This window comes from Taudactylus pleione, unplaced genomic scaffold (genome assembly GCF_031769625.1).
Source record: "Taudactylus pleione unplaced genomic scaffold, aTauple2 ptg000117l, whole genome shotgun sequence".
Taxonomy (NCBI): domain Eukaryota; kingdom Metazoa; phylum Chordata; class Amphibia; order Anura; family Myobatrachidae; genus Taudactylus; species Taudactylus pleione.
In genome coordinates this window covers 11,327,227-11,347,198 of record NW_028284519.1, presented here as the reverse complement: position 1 = coordinate 11,347,198, position 19,972 = coordinate 11,327,227, and the positions used below count along the sequence as shown (strand labels likewise).

Below are 19,972 nucleotides of genomic sequence, written 5' to 3'. Positions count from 1 at the left end.
TTGGTTTTTACTGCGCTACCACATACAGTGTCACAATATTTTTTATGAATAAGAAAAGAATAACACACTGTGCTACCACTTACAGTGTCACAATATTTTTTAAGAATAAGAAAAGAATAACACAATGCGCTACGACTTATAGTGTAACAATACGTGGGTGATAAACTTTGGTCTGGCCGGCAGTGTCACCGAACAATAATAGCATACCTAGCATACACACAAAAAAAACCTGAAAAAAAATAATATTTTTTATTTTTGTGGAATGCTAATTTTATTTTATTTAACTTTTCATTTTTTTTACACTGAGGAAGAGCACCCCTGATGAGGCAGCAGCCCTTGATGAACAACACAGCACCCCTTATGGACAACAAAGCACTCCTGTGGAGTGCGGACGGACCACCTGCAGAGTCACAAATACGTGGATGATAAAATGCAGTCTGGCCGGCAGTGTCACCGAACAAAAATTGTTTTTTACACTGAGGAAGAGCACCCCTGGACGAGGCAGCAGCCCCTTGAGGAAAAACACAGCACCCCTTTATGGATAACAAAGCACTCCTGCGGAGTGCAGACAGACCACCTGCAGAGTCACAAATCACCGATCACCGATCACAGTGCTCCCAGAGGAGCACTGCACGTGTACAGCGTGACGTCATGATGTCACGCGGTCCCGCCTCCAGTCCCAGAGAGCTCTGCACGGAGCTCTATTGGAGGAACTGTGTACACGCCCACCTGCGATTGGGGAAAGGAGAATGTGCTCCGTCCCCCAGTCACCTTGTCCGTGGCCCGCCACCCTGTCTCTCCCATCCATCATCCGCCCTAGCAGCCACTCTGCTAGCCAGCCTTCCAGGCCCACCTCCGCCCACCAGCAGTAAGCAGCAGCAGCGCTGCAACCAGCAATGCCAGGTAGGGACCTGCTGCAATGATCTAATTCAGTCTCTCTCTCTCTCTCTCTCTCTCTCTCTCTCTCTCTCTATATATATATATAAATATATATATATATATATATATATATATATATATATATATATATAGTGCATATGATATGAAAATGTGTATCTCAATGGGATTATATATATATATATCATCACCAAAAAGGTACAGTACACTCCTTCCCTTAATCGTCAACTGCTGTGGTGCCAGCTGCAATAATTAGTACAGTCATCCAAGCGCTGCACTCGACGGTATTGAGAATAAATAGTCCAATTGCAGCAATGACTTTATGATTGGACTATTTATTCTCAAGACCGTCGAGTGCAGCGCTTGGATGACTATATATATATATATATATATATATATACATATATATTCTCATCTAGTGACATTGTAAAAACTGTGCATATATCCAGTAGGTGTCGCTAGGTCAAGACTTCACCTAGTGACACATACTGGGTATATGCACAGTTTTTTACAATGTCACTATATCTATATATATACACTTGGGTATTTAAAACATTGTGGATTTTATATATATATATAGCGTTCCTGCTTGGCTGTTTTAGCATTATTTCTGAAGGGCAGAAAAGCACCCTGCCCTCCAGCGCAGCACCCTGCTGAGACAGCTTGCGGGTTCTGTCTCCACCCGCGGGTCGCAGTGTCCTGTGGGTGGTCAAAACGGCGGCGCAGTGCTTGGGGGCTGCCCGGCATGTCTGTAAGTGCCGGGCACGCCCCCGTGCATTGCCAAAAGAGGACGCCTCTTCGGCGCATGCAGAAGTGCCCTATCTCTAGATCCGGCACCCTGCCTGCTGCCAGACCCAGAGTGAACACTATATATAGTGAAATGAATTGAACATATAGTCAAGACATTGGTAAGGTTAGAAATAATGATTTTTATTTGAAATAATAATTTTGTCCTTCAAACTTTGCTTTCGTCAAAGAATGCTCCTTTTGCATCAATTATAGCATTGCAGACCTTTGGCATTCTAGCTGTTAATTTGTTGAGGTAATCTGAAGAAATTTCACCCCACGCTTCCTAAAGCACCTCCCACATTTTGGATTGGCTTGATGGACACTTCTTGCGTACCATACGGTCAAGCTGCTCCCACAACAGCTCAATGTGGTTGAGAACTGGTGACTGCGCTGGCTATTCCATTACAGACAGAATACCAGCTGTCTGCTTCTTCCCTAAATAGTTCTTGCATAATTTGGAGGTGTGCTTTGGGTCATTGTCCTGTTGGAGGAGGAAATTGGCTCCAATCAAGTGCTGTCCACAGGGTATGGCACGGCATTGCAAAACGGAGTGATAGCCTTCCTTAATCAAAATCCCTTTTACCTTGCACAAATTTCCCACTTTACCAGCACCAAAGCAGCCCCAGACATCACATTACATCCACGACAGATGGCGTCAGGCACTCTTCCAGAATCTTTTTACTTGTTCTGCGTCTCACAAATGTTCTTCTGTGTGATCCAAACACCTCAAACTTTGATTTGTCTGTCCATAACACTTTATTTCAATCTTCCTCTGTCCAATGTCTGTGTTCTTTTGCCCATATTAATCTTTTCCTTTTATTGGCCAGTCTCAGATATGGCTTTTTCTTGGCCACTCTGCCTAGAAGGCCAGCATCCTGGAGTCGCCTCTTCACTGTAGACGTTGACACTGGCATTTTGCGGGTACCATTTAATGAAGCTGCCAGTTGAGGACTTGTGAGGCGTCTATTTCTCAAACTAGAGACTCTAATATACTTGTTTTCTTGCACAGTTGTGCACCAGGGCCTCCCACTTTTCTTTCGAGCCTGTTTGTGCTGTTCTATAAAAGGAGTAGTGCACACCGTTATAGGAAATGTTCAGTTTCTTGGCAATTTCTCGCATGGAATAGCCTTCATTTCTAAGAACAAGAATAGACTGTCGAGTTTCACATGAAAGTTCTCTTTTTCTGACCATTTGGAGAGTATAATCAAACCCACAAATGTGATGCTCGAGATACTCAACTAGCTCAACGGAAGGCCAGTTTTATAGCTTCTCTAACGAGCAAAACCGTTTTCAGCTGGGCTAACATAATTGCACAAGGGTTTTCAAGGGTTTCCTAATTATCCATTAGTCTTCTAACGCGCTTAGCAAACACAATGTACCATTAAAACACTGGAGTGATGGTTGCTGGAAATGGGACTCTATAGACCTATGTAGATATTCATTTAAAAACCAGACGTTTGCAGCTAGTATAGTCATTTACCACAGTAACAATGTATAAAGTGTATTTCTGATTAATTTAATATTATCTTCATTGACAAAAACAGTGCTTTTCTTAAAAAAATAAGGAAATTTCTAAGTGACTCCAAACTTTTGAACGGTAGTATATATATATATATATATATATAGAAACAGCAGCGGTACTCCGGGTGTCTTAATTAACAGAATAAATAACCAGGCAGACGCATCAGTGTCAATTTCAACGTTTCATGATAAACATAATTTCATCTGCCTGGTTATTAATTCTATTAAGCTGAATATAAGGAGGAAAAACAATAAAATTATGTAAGGGGCATGAATCAGGAACTCACATATAGTGCTATGGATTGTTTGAGGGAGGGGTGCCCCAAACTGGTATCTTGCCTATGGCCCCAGGAGGTCTAAATCCGGCTCTGATCGGGACCTTTATAGAATCCAAAACCCACGTGAATCTGAGTTACGCAGGAAATCCCAAGCAGGACTCGGATCCTACTCGGATCCCCTATGTTCAGGTGGATCCGGTTCTCGGAGAACCGGACCCGCTCATCTCTACTTGTGCCTACAGCTTGGAAATTATTTAGAGGCACTAAATTGTTGGCTATCCTTAGAAACATGCTATAGTTTACTATGTTATACCTACGTTTTGAGTTCCTTATAGAATAGTGATAATTATAATTATCTATAGAGATTGGTGATATCATACAAAGTGTGTATGACACGATCCTCAGATCTATGTAAGTATCAGGGACAGTTCTAGGGGCGGGCTAACTGGGCTGTAGCCTGGAGCTCTGGCCCCTAGAGGGCGCTGCTGAGTCCCCATAAGAAAAAAAAAAGCAGGTAAGCTTAATTTGCTGACATTTTGTTATCAGCGAGCACCTGGCCCCCTCCCTGCAGTGGCAGCCGAAAGCTGGAGCTCACGGCTTCCAGCTCCCCCAGGGAGCACTATGGGAGAGATGTCATGATGTCTCTCCCATAGATCTGAGGAGCGGTCAGACCGGTCGGCAGCGGATGCAGGAGCAGGGCTTAAGGTAAGTACTGTGTTTGTATTTTAAACTGTATTTTTTTTAGAGGCACTATCACTGGGGGAACTACTATAGGGGCACTACCACTGGGGGCATTACTTCTGGGGGAACTACTCATTGGGCACTACTATAGGGGGCATTACCAATGGGGGCATTACCACTGGGGGTACTACTATAGGGGGCATAACCAATGGGGGCATTACCACTGGGAGCACTACTAATGGTGGCACTACTAATGGGAGTATTGCATACAGGGCAGTGCATACGGGGCACCACTACTGTGGGCACTGCATAGGGGGCACCACAACTGGGGGCACTGCATAGGGGGCACCACTGTCGAGGATTTTGTTTAAAGGGTACGACTGCTGTGGGCATTGTATAAGAGGCACTACTACTGTGGGCATTGTATAAAGGGCACTACTGTATGTCATAACACGAATAAGGGACTACTGAGTGGTGTAATTGGAATTGGGGATAATGTATTATAAAGGACATTACTGCGTGTGGTATAATGTATTATACAGGGCATTACTGCGTGTGGCATAATGTTTTATAAAGGGCATTACTGCGTGTTGCATTATGTGTTATAAAGGGCATTACTGCATGTGGCATATTATGTTATAGAGGGCCTTACTGTGTGTGACATACTGTGGAAGGTGCGTTACTGCGTACGGCAATTATTCAATGTGAGGGGAGAGTTTGGGGGAAACCTAGCACCTCTATAAGTGCTGGGCATGCCCCAAAGTGTGATGAATTGGGGGTGTTCCGGAAGGACATGCCCCCTCCCCGCTTTGTCACGCCCCCTTTCCGGTAGCGCGTGTGCCAGAAATGCCATTTATAAAATAGGGGAGCACAACTGGGAACTTTCGCCCTGAGGTTCACAATATCTAGAACCGGCCATGGTAAGTATATTTTGCTTTTAGTGACTCTTATAAATTTTACAGAAGAAGTAAGGCTACACAGATCTTTAGGCATTTTTGAGTACATATGAAAAAACAAGGATTGGCTGGGTGTAAATTAAATTACTAAATAAACAAACCAAACTTAACATCTCAAGATAATATCACACTGGAATCTTTCATGTGTTTAAGAATTTTGGGGAATAAACACATCTTCTTTGTATCTTCAATCAAAGCACAAGGTTTTCTTTCTTTCCAATAGCAGATTATTTACGTGGATTTTAGTACCACCCTTTGTTATACACTATAACAGGGATTGAGCATCTAAGGTCAGCATGTCCTTCACTAATTGTCTGCAAAGCAAGTTCCTATAATAATTAATGCAGAGGCTGCTATAAGACCGGCCTCATGTTTTGTTTCATAAAGATTGTAGAGTATTATCTGTTGTAAATGCCAAGTCACTTAAGTGAGCACAATCAGTCCCAATATCGAAGAACACGTGAGAACAGACGAGTAGGATCTGTAAGGTCATCCTGAATATTATATTACGTTTCTGGAAACCGAATAGTCACCCTTTGAGATGGGTGGTCTGTTTATCCCTCCTTGGGATTCAATATGTTTTAAGATGTTTTATGATGCTGTTAAATCTTATCCACTAATCTTTTGGTAGAGATCTTGTCATAATGGGACAATTGATTTCTTATGGATGCAGGTATTTACAGAAAACATCTTAAAATACAGTACTGTATGTCTTATGTTTTTAAGATGCAGAAAATGTGGAGCATCAAGTGACAGACTCTTCAAATGCCACCCCAGTTAGATACTTGGTGCAATAAAATAGTCATGGATGTCTGTGACCACGTATCTTGCTAATCCAGATGCACCTCTCAAGTGACCTCTTTGTCTTTATGTAAATATGTAAGACAGCAAGCCCCTGCTAATTTGTGTTTGAAAGGTGGTGATCATTTTGCTCCATAGAGGTTAAGTAAGGTTAAAAGCCTAATGTTTAAACTGAAGGCCGCTGATTAATGAGCGTGCAAACAACAAAAGCTAAGTATAGGCATTGGATATTTTCACATCAAATTCTGCCTGGTAAAATCATTATACATTAAAGGTGTAAAATGTGTAAATGTGATGGTTAAAAGTTCACAATGACAATTTATTATTTATTTATTTATTTATTACCAGTTATTTGTATAGTGCACACATATTCCGTAGTGCTTTACAGAGAATAACTTACCATTCTACATTGTTTTATTTAGTAATAGTTCAAAATGACAATCTACATTTATTTATTTAGTAACAGTTATTTATATAGAACACACATATTACACGGTACTTTATAGAGATTATTTAGTCATTCACATCAGTACCTGCCCCAGAGGAGCTACAGTCTATACGTTCTATCTAGAGATGAGCAGTTCCGGTTCTCCAAAAACCGGACCCAGCCAAACTTCGTGTTCCGAGGCGAGATCCCAGTCCAACTCCTGACTCGGATCCAAAAATGAGGCAAAACGCGTCATCCTCCCGCTGTCGGATTCTCACGGGTTTTGGATTATATAAAGTCTCCGCGATTGGCGTAGTTTAAAGTTCACATATTTGTGACTCTACAGGTGGTCTGTCTGCACCCGGCAGGGATGCTTTGTTGTCCATAAAAAATGGGTGCTGTTTGTGTTTTCATTAGAGATGTGCACAGACCCCCGTGTTTTGGTTTTGGATCTGGATCTACCCTGGTTTTGGATCTGTATTGGTTTTGCCAAAACCTCACCTCTGTGTTTGTTTTCGTGTTTTGGTTTTGGTTTTGGATCTGGATTTTTTCTTAAAAAATAAAAAAAACAGCTAAAATCACATAAAATGGGTCTTTTTTTGTTCCTACATTATTAATAACCTCAATAACATTTATTTCCACTTGTTTCCAGTCAATTTTGACCACCTCACAGCTCACAAGGGGACCAGGAAGTGTGCTTTCCAAAAATAAATAAACAGTTGACTTAAATAATGCTTTGCAAATCTTCTAAAGGCATTTCCCAACCTGTAGAGGGACATAAAAATAAATAGAGTTAGTTAGTGGCCTTCAAACTGCCATTGTTCCCACTGTCCACGTAACCATATGCGATATATTGTGAACAAGCGGAACAGAGTAGCAAATGCAACATTTCAGACCTAAGGTTTAAGTATTACATTGTGTCTTTCTTGAGCGCCATGACTGCTTGCTGGGAGTTGATTTTTTTTCATCCCAGAAGGGGACCAGGAAGCGTGCTTTCCAAAATTAAATAGACACTTGACTTAAATAATCCTATGCAAACCTTCTGTTCTGTAACGGAATTTTCCGATCTGTACAGGGACATTAAAAAAAACATAGTTAGTTAATGGCCTTCAAATTGCCTTTGTTCCCACTGTCCACTACTTCTTAGATATGTGAATTTTATGTGGAAGGCCAATAATTGGTTGGACCACACATGGCTGATTGATCAACCATGGCGACTGAATTAGTGTCATATGGAAGAGGAGGCTTTTTAACTGGGTGTCATGTTATGAGTTGGCCATATGGGATATGTTGCTGTTAAGGGATCAGGCTGGTTATCAGTGGACACATTAGTTGTTGTTATTCTAGATTGCCATCTCCTGAAGGGTGTTTATTTTACCAACAGACAGAGACTACCTACATATCAGCTCAGGTATAGACATTTCCTGAGGAACAGAGCTCTTTTTTCTGGAGGGAAGCCAAATAGGTGGGAGCGCCTGTACTTCCAATATCTGAAGCTCTTAACTCTCCACATCATCTATGATAGAAGAAAAAAAATGTCATTGGGGACATCTAGCTCCTCTTCCTGTACCCTGCTTACCCTTTTTGGACAGGAAGTCCAGCATGGATGGTTTGAAAGAAGAAGGCCTAGCAACAGATGGGGATGGTCATTATCAAGACCTGGTCCCCCCAGTGGGAGTAGTCTGGGAGGTATTCGTTGGCATGCAGGCAGTGGAATAACAAAGACCTCCATGTTGTCTGTGCTTACTATTCCGTATTTCAGTTTGCGATTCAGGTAGGAATAAAGTGGGCTACAGAACACAGTGACATAATCACTGGATGTCTTGCATTCAGGCCAAATACAATCCATGAATTCCCAGACAGATTCCGGACAGATGAATACTTTGCTTGTAATAATCTTTGGCTATATATAACACCCACCTCCCAACTTTGCCAGGAATTACCAGACACTTTGAAGGCTGTAACTTTGAACTGCTTTATAAGAAAACATGTGAATGAAACCTTTCCACACTGCAGAACATGATGGAGAAATTCCTTGACGTTCAGCTCCTAGAGCATCTTTTTTCATGTTCTCTGAGGCCTCTCCTGACTGTGAAGAAAGATTCTCCACACTGTAGTCTTCCATTGTGACTTTTTAATGATGATTTCAATGTTGTTCACTGGTTGAGATCCATCTCATCTGAGGGTTGTGTTTTCCCCATGCAAATGAGACAATTCACATCCAGAAGGTGACTTTTATGTTTAGCCGTGGTGTCAGTCTCTCTTTTAGCTGAATTAGGCTTTAGTTTTTTTTTTTTTACAAATATAGGCTTTAGTTTTTTAGAGCATATAATTTTATAAGCTGCTAGGATAACATTTCTGCTATGTTTAAGATTAAAAAAAAAAACTTTTTGTAACCCAATAACTTAAAAAAAGTTTTCATTGCAATATTCATGCAGCTCCTTGACAGACAAGGACAGCAGCACAGCACCCCTGCACAGCTATGCCAATGACAGGTGTGGCTGACACACACATACACAAAAAATGTTTATTTATTATTTTGGGCAACAGCCCCTCGACAGACAGGAGCACAGCGCCCCTGCACAGCTATACTAATGACAGTGGCCGCCAGGTGTAAAATTGATCATAAATTAATTTAAAAACAATTCATTGGGTACAGCCCTTGGCTGTTAAATTGATCATAAATTAATTTAAAAATAATTCATTGGGTGCAGCCCCTGGCTGTTAAATTGATCATAAATTAAATTAAAAATAAATCACTTGTTCCTAAACCAACCATAACATTAATTTAAAATGTCAGGCAGCAATTCCCCAAACAGCACATAATGGAAAGGAAAAAGGTGCAAGATGGAATAGTCCTTGCACCCTGTCACCCACCCTTATGTTGTATACGAAACAGGACAGTTTAACAAACCAATCATTTCAGCGACAAGGACTGCCAATTGTGGCTGAAATGATTGGTTTGTTTGGACCCCCATAAAACAAGCTGCCAATGTGCTTTGGACATGGAAAAGAAAATAATCCCATACACAAACTGGCTTTACATTACAAGTTCTCATCATCCCCATCAGTGTGTACATACTCTTCTTCACACAATATTAATTCATCCCCGCTGGATTCCACCATAGGCGCTTCTGTCATTTTCGATTTAGTTTGTTGGTCGAGGTCTTCCTCGTGGAATTTGTAATTCATTTTAATGAACATCATCTTTTCCACATTTTGAGGAAGTAACCTCCTATGCCAATCACTGACAAGGTTGCCAGCTGCACTGAAACCTCTTTCGGAGTACACACTGGAGGGTGGGCAACTTAAGTAATGCAAAGCCAGTTTGTGTATGGGACTCCAAATTGCCTCTTTTTCCTGCCAGTACTGAAAGGGACTGTCTGACATGTCTATTAGGATGTTATCTCTGAATTAGTCCTCCACCATTCTGTGAATGGAGACCGTATCACACATAGTCACGTTAGAAGACATGTCACTAGTAGGCGGTTCTCTCAGGCCTGACCAGATGTCATTTTTTGGTGACTGATCTGCATAACCAGCAGGCATTCTGTAAGGAAAATTTTGTTTTTTCCTGGCAGCTGTTGAAACTGAAGGAGGAGATGAAGGCGTTCCACATGTGGCTGCAGCTGACAATTTTTTGACCAACAGCTCTTTGCATAGTTTTAGATTTTGGTCTTTTGGAAAAAAACTCAAAAGGTAGGACTTAAACCTAGGATCCAGAATGGTGGCCAAAATATATTTTTGAGATTTCAATAGATTGACGACTCTTGGATCCTGGTGAGGTGAATCAAGGGCTTGATCCACCAGTCCGACATACTTTGCGCAATCGCTCCATTTCAGCTCCTCCTTCAGTTTCTCCAGCTGTTTTTGCAAAGGTCTGATGAGGGGAATGACCTGACTCAAGCTGGCAGTGTCTGAATTAACTTCACGTGTGGCAAGTTCATAACACGGAAATTATTCTCCACTGCGCTTGAGTAAGGTGCATTCCCCCTCCACGGCCTATGTCATAGTCCGCTGTATAGGCCTGGATGGCCTTTTGCTGTTCCTCCATCCACTGAAGCATATAGAGGGTAGAATTCCACCGAGTTACTACCTCTTGCTTCAGCTGATGGAAGGGCAAATTTGACTGTACCTGCTGGTCATGCAATCTTCGACAAGCGGTAGCTGAATGTCTAAAATGTCCGGATATTTTATGTGCCACTGAGAGCATCTCCTGTACGCCCCTGTCATTTTTAAAAAAATGTTGCATCACCAAATTGATTGTGTGAGCAAAACATGGGACGTTTTGGAATTCGCCCAGATGTAATGCTCTCACAATATTGGTGGCATTGTCCGACATCACAAATCCCTTGAGTCCAAGTGGGGCAAGCCACTTAGCAATGACTTCCCTGAGTTTTTCTAAGAGGTTCTCAGTGGTATGCCTCTTAGTGAAACCAGTTATACAAAGAGTAGCCTGCCTCTGTTTCAGCTGTCCTTTGGGAGATTTTGCTGTTGCTGCTGTTGCTGTTATAGGCAATACACCTACCCAGTGGGCTGTCACAGTCATGTAATCCTTAGTTTGCCCTGTCCCACTTGTCCACATATCAGTGGTCAAGTGGACAGTGGGTACAACGGCATTTCTGAGGACATTAATAAGGTTTTTTTTAATGTCCTTGTACAGATTTAGAATTGCTCTTCTGGCGAAGTGGAATCTAGAATGGATCTGGTAGCAAGGACAGAGGACCTGAATTAACTTTTGAAAACCCACTGCAGTAATGGCGGATACTGGATGCACATCTAATACCAGCATAGCTGTTATGGCGTCAGTAATCTGCTGTGCAACTGTGTGATTGCTGTCATACTTGTTTGCCCTTGCAAACGATTGTTTAACAGTTAATTGCTTTTTGGAGAATACGTTACAAGTAGTCTTCCACCTTCTCCCCTTCTGGGATGAAGATCCACTGACAGCAGCAACAGGCGTAGTCATCAAGGATCCTTCTGAGGAATCACGGATAGGAGAAGAGTCAATCATGCTTGGAATACCAACATTGGATGCAGCAGGACTACTCCCGATGATGAATGAGGATGTTGATGATGCAGGTGTTGGTGTTGTAGATCGAAGGCGCTTGGATCTCACAGAGAGGGAGCAGGTAGATGACACTGGACTTGTTACGTTTTGAGTTTTGGAACTTGGCAACGTACACTTTGATATTTGATGAATGCGCTCCAAGTGAAGTAATAAGAAGGAGGTTCCTAGGTGGTTTAGGACCCTCCCTCTACTCACTCTTGCATGGCAATGGGCACATATGGCTTGACAACTGTTGTCCAGATCAGGATGGAAATAATTCCACACGTGAGAAGTAGATTTTTTTGTCTTTTGTCCCGGCATGACAACAATGGGCTTTGGCTTTTTCAAACCATGGGCAACAGCTGTTGCCTTACTTACACAAAGGACATCCTCAGCATCAACATCCTCATCACCAACACCAACATCTTCATCATCAACATCCTCATCATCCTTAGCGCCTTCATCCACCAAAATATCCTCCTCCTCCATGTGCAATTCCACAGAAACATCCTCAATGACTACGTGTGCAAGATGTTGACTGCCCTTCCTCACATTTACAGAGGGCACACAAATGTTGGAACTTGGAGGATCCACCAGTACACTACACATGGCAACTGCGGACACACTTGCACTCTCCTCGGGGATTTGTGATTTCGATTTCTCAGGGCACACAGTTGGTTTTTCCAGAGCTGTCTTAACAACTTTCACATTTTTAATTGGACCACCACCACTACTATAAGCAGAAGGGCTATCAGAATCAGCAGTCTTCTTCATAAAGTTAGAAGGCCAAGGCCTTATCCTTTCCTTGCCACTTCGTGTAGTGAATGGCATATTGCCAATTTTTTGTTTATCTAAAGTCAAATATCCTTTCATATTTTTTTGCTTAATTTCAGTAAAACCTGCTTTACCATATCGGTGTCGTGACTTAAGCCCTGGGGCATGGGCCTTCCTAGAGGTCGAGGAAGTTGACGGCCTTGCACTGCTGGTGGCAGCTAAAACATGTGGTTCTTGGCCTTGCTCTCCTGTCATGTGACAGCCCTCCATATTTTTCTGCAGTCTACAAGCAGTGTCACAATCACCAATAGTGTAGCCAAGGTGCAGTTACAAAATTCACACACGTGCAGTCGTGCGCACACACAATAATATTAGAAAAAATGAAAATGATGATTTATATATTTTGTCAGCTCCAGAAGAACTTGGCCCCAGAGTAACAATTGATTACGACTGTAGTCGGGCAGCACAAGGTTGCAACTTGCGTTACTTGCTGGATCTTGTGCACTACTGCGGTTATGGCGAAAACCCACCCACACAAACAAGAAAAAAATATGACACTATTATTGTTTTTTTTTTTAAGAATGACTGGAGTCGGGCAGCACAAGGTTGCAACGTGCGTTGCTGGCTGGAACTTGTGCACTGCTGCTTTTATGGCGAAAACCCACCCACACAAACAAGAAAAAATATGACACTTTTATTGTGTTTTTTTTTTTTTTTAGAATGACTGTAGTCGGGCAGCACAAGGTTGCAACGTGCGTTACTGGCTGGATCTTGTGCACTACTGCGGTTATGGCGAAAACCCACCACACAAACAAGAAAAAAATCTGACACTATTATTGTTTTTTTTTTTAGAATGACTGGAGTCAGGCAGCACAAGGTTGCAACGTGCGTTACTGGCTGGATCTTGTGCACCACTGCGGTTAAGGCGAAAACCCACCCACACAAACAAGAAAACAATATGACACTTTTATTGGTTTTTTTTTTAAGAGCGACTGTAGTCAGGCAGCACAAGGTTGCAACGCGCGTTGCTGGCTGGTTCTTGTGCGCTACTGTGGTTAAGCCTGTTAACGGCGCTTGCACACACAGAAAAATATAAAACATAAAAGAAACTTTGATTTTTTTTTTTTTTTACTTTTTTTTTTTTTTGGAGTCCTGAACTTGGGACCAGAGATGGACACAGCACAAGCCCAGGACACAGCAGACAGCCCAGATGGATCACCAGACAGCACAGTGACATCACCGTGACCAGAGACCAGAATGGATCAGCACAGACAGCACAGTGATAGTGACAGCACCGTGACCAGAATGGATCAGCAGACAGCATAATGACAGTGACAGCACAGTGACCAGAGACCAGAATGGATCAGCACCAGCCCAGGACACATCAGATAGCACCAGCACCTCTCCCAGCCCTACACTACCCACCCTCCCTGTTCAGTCTCCACAGCCGGAGTGAAATGGCATCTGTCGCGTGGTCCCTATATACTACATTGATCATTGAGACGAAAGCTCGCGAACCGCAAGATTTCCGTCTCTATGGTTTTGCCTCGGTTTTGAGAAACGAGTAAGGCGGGAACCTCCGAGCCTGCATGGATCCGACTCGGATATGCTAAATTCGGGTGGGTTCGGAACCCGCTCATCTCTAGTATTCATCAAGGGGCTGCTGCCTCATTCAGGGGTGCTCTTCCCCAATGTAAACAAAAATAAAAGTGTTTTTTTCTTTGTGTGTGTGAATTAGCAACTTAGCTGCGGTAATATTGGTTGGTGACACTGCCAGCCAGTCCGCAGTTTATTGTCCAGGTATTGTGACACTATAAGTCATAGTGCAGTTTGTTATTCTTATTCATAAAAAAATATTTTGACACTGTTAGTGGTAGCGCAGTATTTTACTCCTAAAAAATCTTGTGACACTGTAGCGCAGTCTAATATTCAACTTTTCACTTCTTTCCTCAATCGTGAATAAATGATTAGTGTACTCGCTGACTACTAGACCACGACAAAGTGCAAAATAAAATGCGTTATATATAAAACATAATGACATCACTGTAAGTGGCAGCACAGTGTGTCATTCTTTTCTTATTCATAAAAAATCTTGTGACACTGTGTTAGTGCAGTGTGTTATTTTCTTATTCACAAAACAATCTTGTGACACTAAGTGGCAGTGCAGTGTGTTATTCTTTTCTTATTCATAAATAATCTAGTGACACTGTAAGTGGTAATGCAGTGTGTTATTCTTATTCATAAATAATCTTGTGACACTAAGGGGTAGCGCAGTGTGTTATTCTTTTCTTATTCATAAAAATTCTTGTGACACTAGGTAATTGATACCGCAGTGTAATATTTAAAATTGGTACAAATGTATGTGTGTGCTGTACCCCACTTCATTCATGTTTGTTGATATGGAGAATGATCAGTAGAGAGGAGAGGAGGAACCACATACTGCCAGTGCCACCAGTCATGATGATACTAGGCCATCTACATCATCTACTAAAGCTGTTTCCCAAAGGCATACAGGGTTTAAATCAGTGCATCTAAAATCAAGAACCAATCTTTTACAGTGGTAAAGAAAGAAACATCAAAGGGAAAGTTAGCTGCAGAAAGACATAAAATTGGCAATATGCCTTTCACCACATGAAGTGGCAAGGAAAGGCTAAGGCCTTGGCCTTTATTTATCACTGGTGGTTCTGCCTCATATGATGATGTAAGCACAAGTGAACATGCTGACATAGAAATCAAGGATGCTTGAAGTGCACTAGGATGAGCAGGTTATTTGTGTAGCTGACGCTAATAAGGATGTTGTTGATGAGGACTTTGTTTGTGTAAATCAGGCACCAGTGGAAGAAACAGTTATTGCCCATGATATGGAAAAGCCAATTGTCATGCCAGACAAAAAAAAGATTAAAAAATCCACTTCTTATGTGTGGAATTATTTCTACCCAAATCCAGACAACAATTGTCAAGTCATCTGAACCCTTTGTAAAGCCAGAGTAAGTAGAGGTAGGAACCTTAACCATCTAGGAATCTCCTCCCTGTTATGTCATCTGCAGCACATCCATCCAAAAAGTTTTTGTGTTTTGTGTTTACTCATCTGCATCACCAGTGGGTCTTTTGGGAAAGTTTTTTCTTGGCAGATGCACTTGCTGGAGACACTGATGGAGAGACCATTGCTGCATCTTGTGCCACTTCAGCTGACAGTTTGCTTATCAACAGCTCTTTGCCCCTCATCTACAGATCTGTGTCCATTGGGATGAAAGACACAATGTATGACTTAAACCTTATATCTTAAATCTTGCCTTTACTCTTTTCAGCTTGTCCACATATCTGTGGTTAAGTGGAAAGTGGGTACAACAGCATTTTGGAGGCTATTAATTATGCTTTTTAATGTCCCTGTACAGCTTGGGAATTGCTTTTCTAGTGAAGTGGAATCTTGATGGGATTTGGTAGTGGGGACACAGGACCTCAATTAACTGTCCAAAACCCACTGCATTATTGGTGAATATTAGATACGCATCTAATACCAGCATAGATGTTATGGTGTCAGTGATCCGCTATGCAACTGGGTGAGTGCTGTCATACTTGCTGCCCCTTGCAAAGGATTGTTTAACAGTCAATTGTTTTTTAAAGTACTACTAGTAGTCTCCCTGGACCCCTTCTGGGATTAATATCCTCTCCCAGCAACAGCAGCAGGGATAACGCTCAATGATTCTTCTGGGGGCAAGGACTGATGTGAATGATTTAAATATTTTTTGTAAATGCCTTCCCTCCTCTTCTCCCTCATAAATTTGCTTCCAAATCAAAAAATAAATTCAATTTACTACTAATCAAATCTTCATTCCCCTGCCTTCAACTGCATATCTACTGCAACTCCTTCAGGCCTCTTGAATAATAAAAATATTTGTTTCCTGATGTGTCATGTTGAAAGTTGAACTGCCACTGCTGCTGCAATATTTGACATGCAGTTGCTGAATGCCAAAAATGTCCAGAAATGTTTATGGCCACAGACAGCATCTCCTCCATGCCCCTTTAAATAAAAAAAAATATTCTGAAGCACCAAGTTGAATTTGTGGGCAAAACATGGGACATATTGTTCACCCATGCTCTCCTCTCCTCCCTCATAAATTTGCTTCAGAATCAAAAAATGGAATAAAATTTACTACCAATCAACCCTTCCTGTCCCTGCCTTCAACTACATACATACTCCAACTCCCTCAGGCCTCTTGATTAATGAAAACATATGTTTCCTTATGTGCCATGTTGGAAGTTGAACTGCCACGTGTTTGTGCTGCCCACTACTGCCACTTAACTTAGTCAGCTTGGTGCAAATTTTGGGCCTAAACCACATGAAAACAATATTGTGATCTGTGTGGTGGTCAATATTGACTGGAAACGAGTGGAAATTAATGTTATTGAGGTTAATAATACTGTAGGAACAAAAAAAAAACAAATTATGTGAGTTTAGCAGTTTTTGTATATTGAAAAAAAATACAGATCCAAAACCAAAACACAGAAAGGGCGGTTTTGGCAAAGCCAAATTTAAATCCAAAACACGAGGCAAAAGGGGTTGTCACTGCTTATTGTTAAATGTTCCCAGACCTACCCCACATTTTCCCAGCTTTACTTGTAGATTATAAATTCCATGAAATTGAAATTCCGAACATAATGTAGAATGTTTGCATGGAAATGAAAACGTAAAAAATGCAAGACTGTATTGCTGGGATAGTGCCATATATCCTATGTGGAGTGTTGAATGACATGTTCCCTTTGAAACTCTTTTTTCAAGAGATGATTACTGCTCATGCTCTGGACAATACTGACACCACTACAGTATATAGCATGCTGGGCTCTATAGCCAGCAAACACTTTGCTGGTCACTAATGAGGCTTTCATATACTGGACTGGTCACCACTAGAGCAACTGTAAACTGTGTAAGGCACTTTCTGCAGAGCTTTTTGTAAGGAGCATGGGAGCTAAACTTTTTAAATAATTATAGGGTGCTCAAGTTATCCCACTCCCCCGAATGATTAAAAATTACAATACATAGGCATGATTAAATGCAGCAGTAGAGTAAAAACATGTTGGTTGCTAATGTACCCACAGATCTGGTGCCTACAGTTGGGAGTACTGTATATACTAGGGGTGTGCACCGGCCACTTTTCATGTTTTGTGTTTTGATTTTGGATCTGGATCTTTCTTAGTGTTTGGATCTGGATTGGTTCTGCCAAAACCATCCTTACGGGTTTTGTGTTTTGGATGTGTATTTTTTTGGAAAAAAGCATAAAAACAGCTAAAATCACAGAATTTGTTTCTTTGTTTTGTTCCTATGCTATTATTAACCTCAGTAGCATTCATTTCCACTCATTTCCAGTCTATTCTGAACACCCCACACCTCACAATATTGTTTTTAGGCCAAAAGGTTGCACCGAGGTAGCTGGATGACTATGCTAAGCGACACAAGTGGGCGGCAAAAATATGTGGCCCATCTAAGAGTGGCACTGCAGTGGCAGACAGATCGGCAGTTTGAAAAACTAGGCACCAAAAGGCGCTGTGTGGTGACCTATCGCATCACCCATCGACTGCTGCTGGACGCCGCCGAAGCTGATAGGACGCTGTTCGTGGGGAACTTAGATACCAGGCCCACCAAGGAGATCCTGTTTGAGCTGTTTCTGCAGGCTGGTCCTGCAATTATTGTTAAAATTCTAAAGGACAAGGATGGAAAGTAGAAACAATTTGCTTTTGTCCATTTCAAACATGAGGAGTCTGTTCCCTATGGAATGAGTTTGTTAAATAGAATCAAACTTTTTGGGAGGCCGCTGAAAATTCAGATCAGGAAGCAGCCATGGCTCCGCAGAAGCATATAGCACAGCCTACTCACCACAAGGAAATGGCAGTTTTACTGGAAACAGTCCATCAACACATGACCGCAGACATGATGGCAATGGGGAGTTCACAAAATACTCTGAACTTTCACCTCCTGTTCCAAATTATCAGAGATCTTACTCTTCTCTGGACAATCTTCAAAGACAAACAATGATGAATAACTTCTATAGGTCGGAAACCCCTCATGGATTCCTCACAGCAATGATGGCCCAACCCAGATACTCGCCATCACATTATCCACCTCAGTCACAGTACAGTCACAGATTCGAACATTCTCCCCTACACAGATATAATTCCTCTTCCAGCGACCAATCCACTAGAAGCCATAGCTCTCACCCTTATCAAAAGGAGAGTTACCACAGTAGCAGAGACGCATACTACAGAGGAGGTCAGGAGGAACACTATCATGGCACTGATGGCTGGAGTCCAAACCAGAGAAAAGAGCCAAGGTGGCATTCATCTCGCCACTAATCTGCCACGGTCACATCTACTTTTTACTGGATCTCTGTTTGGCCAGAAGTTTCTATTCTTTTACGAAAAAAAAAATCCTTTCCTTGAGCTGTTAGGTGTCCTCTAAAGGACCAGAGAATAAAGCTGCAAAATATTATTCGAGTATTATGGGCAGATGGTTATATTCTCACATTTATTTTTTATGGCTCACATTGTGGGGGTTTTAAACAAGGTTTTTTTTTTTTAATTATTCAATGCAAGAAAATACTTTTTAATAGAAAACTTAATGTAAAGAGAAAAATATACCCTGTTTTAGAAGAACAGCACATGTCCTATTCTCCAGGAAATTATGAAAAGTTATATTAAATTAAATCTACAACTACACGCATTAAAGGCATGCTATATGTGAGCTGAAAGTGCCTCACCAGTTCCTAGTGAATGGATGTGATGAATGTAGGCTCCACCCACTTGTATTGCGCATAGGTATGTGATCCACCTTAGTGCTTACACAATATGAGCGATCTAATCCAAATATCTGCCCAAATCACTAATAAAAGGACAGTAGTTGGTGAAATGTTGACCTCAAAAATTATTTGTACGAGCATACCCCTACAGCAGACAGGGCAGCCCCTGTAAAAAATTTTGTATGAGCGTACCCCTACAGCAGACAGGGCACCCCCTGTAAAAAGTATTTGTATGAGCGTACCCCTACAGCAGACAGGGCACCACCTGTAAAAATTATTTGTAAGAGCATACCCCTACAGCAGACAGGTCACCCCCTGTCAAACTTATTTGTATGAGCGTACCCCTACAGCAGACAGGGCACCCCCTGTAAAACTTATTTGTATGAGCATACCCCTATGGCAGACAGGGCACCCCCTGTAAAAAAATTTGTATGAGTGTACCCCTACAGCAGACAGGGCACCCCTTGTAAAAAGTATTTGTATGAGCATACCCCTACAGCAGACAGGGCACCCCCTGTAAAAAGTATTTGTATGAGCGTACACCTACAGCAGACAGGGCACCCCCTGTAAAACTTATTTGAATGAGCATACCCCTACAGCAGACAGGGCACCCCCTGTAAAAATTATTTGTAAGAGCGTACCCCTACAGCAGACAGGGCACCACCTGTAAGAAATATTTGTAAGAGCGTACCCCTACAGCAGACAGGTCACCCCCTGTAAAACTTATTTGTATGAGTGTACCCCTACAGCAGACAGAGCACCCCCTGTAAAAAGTATTTGTATGAGTGTACCCCTACAGCAGACAGGGCACCCCCTGTAAAACATATTTGTATGAGCATACCCCTACAGCAGACAGGGCACCCCCTGTAAAAATTATTTGTAAGAGCGTACCCCTACAGCAGACAGGTCACCCCCTGTAAAACTTATTTGTATGAGTGTACCCCTACAGCAGACAGGCCACCCCCTGGACAACACAGCACTACAGCCAGCCAGCCCCTATAAACAGG

General features: G+C 41.9%; 1 pseudogene; it reads left to right on the top strand.

The window, feature by feature from the left end:
* Positions 1-18,522, top strand: part of LOC148524518 (RNA-binding protein 7-like) — a 28,635-nt pseudogene extending 10,113 nt beyond the window's left edge.
* The last annotated feature ends 1,450 nt before the right edge of the window (positions 18,523-19,972 follow it).